Source organism: Sinocyclocheilus rhinocerous, unplaced genomic scaffold, assembly GCF_001515625.1.
Source record: "Sinocyclocheilus rhinocerous isolate Xijiao unplaced genomic scaffold, SAMN03320098_v1.1 scaffold8951, whole genome shotgun sequence".
Classification (NCBI taxonomy): domain Eukaryota; kingdom Metazoa; phylum Chordata; class Actinopteri; order Cypriniformes; family Cyprinidae; genus Sinocyclocheilus; species Sinocyclocheilus rhinocerous.
The window spans coordinates 1-4,028 of record NW_015630575.1 but is presented as its reverse complement, the minus strand read 5'-3'; the positions used below and the strand labels follow the sequence as shown (position 1 = coordinate 4,028).

General features: G+C 40.4%; 1 pseudogene; it reads left to right on the top strand.

The window, feature by feature from the left end:
• Window positions 1-1,621: 1,621 nt before the first annotated feature.
• On the top strand, window positions 1,622-3,891 carry LOC107740601 (uncharacterized; annotated as a pseudogene).
• The last annotated feature ends 137 nt before the right edge of the window (window positions 3,892-4,028 follow it).

Genomic DNA, 4,028 nt, shown 5'->3' with positions numbered 1-4,028 from the left:
TACGACTGTTGCAATCACATTGAGTTACTCAACGTCGCTGACAAACGTAGATCTATACAATACAGAAATGTGTACAGTGTAATGTATAAGTGTACAGAAACTGATGCTACTCTGGGTCTTTTAGATCTATACAATACAGAAATGTGTACAGTGTAAGTGTAGCAACATGGTCATGACTGTCACCGGCTGGTGGGGAAAGAGTTGGTTTGAGATTATCTCTACTTAAAATAAAGTGTCTAAATTTGTTTCAGTGCAACCACAATATTGGAAAACAAAATGTCCTCATTATATATGGCAAATACCTTTTGTTTTGAAACAATGATTATGTGGAATGAGCTCTTTGGGATGCTTTCTTTAATGTGAGAAAAGAGCACACAAACATCTCGAGAGCAGAAAGAGAAAACCAGCACTTCAGACCCGCAGCCTCAAAATGCACTTGACATTTTTGTGAAAATAATCAAAAATGCTGGTCGTGACAGGGAAAAAGCTAATGTGAGATTATCTATTTTTAAAGTAGTGTTTAAAAGTGTTTAAATGCAACCACTGTATTGTTGTAAAACAAATAATGTGTTAATGTGACTTGCAGGGTGTTTCCTTTAATGTTAGAAAAGAGCACACAAACATCTCGACAGGCAGCAGGAAGAGGAAACTAGCACTTCAGACCGCAGCCTCAAGATAAACTTGACATCTAACAATCATAGAGAGACAGACAAGGTGTCTTGTTACTCAACAAATATTGACAAGGTGTTATTTTGACGTGCAATTTCAGTTTTGTGTAATGTGATCATCGTGGATTATTATGTGTAAAATTGCAAAAATATAATTCATTCATGCATGACGGCGATTTAAACCTAATTCACTTCAATAAAGATAACTATACATGCTATTCTTGTCATGAGCATGAAGGTGTGGGGCGCTGCGGTGCAAATTCCACTCATGTTAATTTTGCTTAGTGTTTGTACAATCACTACAGCAGAGTTTTAAAAGTAACACTGTAGCAGTGTTGAAGTCAATAACTCACTTATTACAAAGGAGCTTGACTTTCTTTTATATGTCTACAAAAGTTCTTATTAAGAATTAACCCTCTGGGTCAAGGGTATTTAAAAAAAACCTTTTTCATAAGAGGTAATAAAGAGGCTTATCTGCACATGATTGCATTTTAACGTCTTGTTTCCCTATCAACAGAGTCTGTGATCATGCGCCGTAAACCTACTTGTTTTTTAAACATGTCAAGTCCTCTCGTGAAACGCAAGAGGCTCTGAAAATACAGGGTGGAATGGGAAAAAAGTTATTTTTAGGTATGTCCGTTTACTAAAGAAGGACATAATGCTAACTGCACAGTTTGCCGAAAAGCAATTTCCATTTTTCACGGTGGACTGTCTGACCATGAAGCAGCACGCGGTCACGACTGTCACGTCCATGCTGCTAAATGGCAAAAGACCCAGGGAAACACTGATCAGTTTCTGATACCCCAGACATCACATAAAGCTGATATTGTAACAGAACCAGACTTGGAGACAGAGGTAAATGCTCCTCTTGCCCCTGTGACCTCTGCATCTGCCACTGCCACCTCTTTTTTGTCACCTCTGCTGTTGGTCGCTCAGCTCAACTTACTGCTGACATGGAGACTGCTCCTGGTTCAGAGCCTGGCTGGCTGCCTGCAAAGCTGATGGGGACCATACCACCTCAGGATCAGAAGTGGATTTCATCTGCTCTGAGGAAGAACAAGAGGCTGCGCACTGATCCGAAGCTGTGGTATGATCCACCGGAGCCAGTGCTCATTTACCATCAGGCCCCCACTCCAGAGCGTTTTTTCACACACCGGCTTCTCTTGTGAATGCCATACCACCTTTGAAAGGTCAGCCTGTCCTGTCCTGTCCTGTGTGTGGAAAACAGCTCACAGGTTATGGAGCCCACAAGAGAGCCCGCCAGGTTTTGGATGTCGATATGTATTACCTGATGATCACAGAGAATCTCTGGTGCAGTTCAGCTGGTTGTAAAACGAGTTACATTTCCACTAGCAAGACCATCTTGGAGCAGCTGGATTTGGCACACAGAATTCCGACTGATCCTGACACGAAGGTGAGTGTACTGAAATTATTTAGCCTGTGTCACAAATATTTGTCATTCAAACACACAATAAATTAGCTTGTTTTAATGTTTGCCTTTTTTGGGTCTCTTTTTTTCTTGGTTTCTTAATACAGATATGCTTGTGACATACGGGTGATCCGTTTTCTGAGGGAGAGGACCTTGGGTAATAGCCCCAGCCGCTTGGTCAGGCAGGTGAGGGAAAATCACAGCGAGGAGTGGCTTAAGCATGTTTGTCGCTACTTTGGCGCATGCTCAGACTTTGTTGTCCAGCCAAGCCTGCTCCCTGTCAAGTTCCACGACCCTCCTAAGCCAGTGGCTATTCCTTCCAACCGGTGGATGCTGGCTGTTTATGGCCAAGACATCTTAAGCAGGCTGGATCACAGCATAGCATCCACCTTTGGCAATATATTAAAATTGGATTCCACAAAAAAGGTAAATATGTTTACCACTGTAAAATCCTACCTCACAAACAAAAGTCCAAAATACAGCATTAGCAGTAAAGACGTGAAAATGAACTTAATGCTTTGTGTGTGTGTGTATATATATATATATATATATATAAACAGTATTATTTCAGTATTTTACATATAAAAGAAACCGTTTATTTGGGAAATGAGAAGGTGTTCCTGGGATCACTGAGGGAACAGTTGAAACGAGAAGGTGTTCCTGGGATCACTGAACAACTAGTGGACCAGCAGATCACCAAGGAGGAACTAGCGTTGCACTGCAGGAGGCAGACAAGAGGGGAGCGGCAGACGATCATAATGATTGAACTGCTTCTTAATGAGCTCATGGGGGTAAAGGGCAGAGACTATCTTGGTGTCCCTCTCTTGGACCACGAGAGGATGCAGCACATCTGGCAAATCCAGAAGAAGCATGTGAAGTGCATTCAGGATGAACCAGGTGTCCTCCTGTACACTGTAACTGGCACCACTACCAAGGAGGGCATTGTCTTGCCAAACTACAGATGTGCAAGAGGGTCCACATCACTTGATTCATTCCACTTGCATCTGAACAGGTTCATTCCAAGTCAGTATGAATCACTTTTTATTTATCAGCAAGATTACATATTTGCAGTTAAACATTTTATTATTTTTAGTATTAGTAGTAGTAGTAGTAGTATTGTTATCATTATAATTATTGTTGTTATTATTATTATTATCTTGGAAACACTGACACAGTCTGTCAAAGAACCAAACACAACAAGTTAACCTAACAATATTGCTCATATTTATACTAGTCTGTCAAAGAACCAAACACAACAAGTTAACCTAACAATATTGCTCATATTTGTACTATCTTAAGGAACCAGTGCCAACAGCCTGAATTTCCAGCTGTACCTCCTGGAAGGCCTTAACAGATGGAAGCAGGACCGTGAAGCTGCATCTCTGGCAGTCAGGCCTCCATCGCTGCTCAGCTACTCAGGCGACCTTGTTCACTGTGTCAACAACTACTGTGTCCCCTCTTTTCAGCCACCTGCTGTGGTTCATTTCAGCTTTCCATCAGGAGGCTATTTTCTATATTCATAAAATAGAATGATCTTTTTATGAATTTTCTGAAAAGTTCATTTTCTTCTATTCTATGTTCTTGTCTGTCCCAGGGGAGCTAATAGGTATAGGAATACATAAATAAATAAAAGCATAATGCAAAAGATAAGCTCTAATTAAAATCCATTTTATAAAAATGTGTTTTTAAAAGAGTATTACATTTTCCAGATTGGGCATGCTTGTTACCAGCTCTGCTGCTGCTAGTCCCTCTTCACTGCCATCACCCGTCACCCCTGCAGCTCCACAACAACTGGTAAGTCTTTTGTGACATGTTGTATCAGTGGTGTTATTGTCTTGCTTGTAATTGTATTATTTTGATGTTTATTGCATTAGTATTATTTTTTATTATTATTATTAATAATGTGGAAAACATTTCAGTCTACTCTGTAG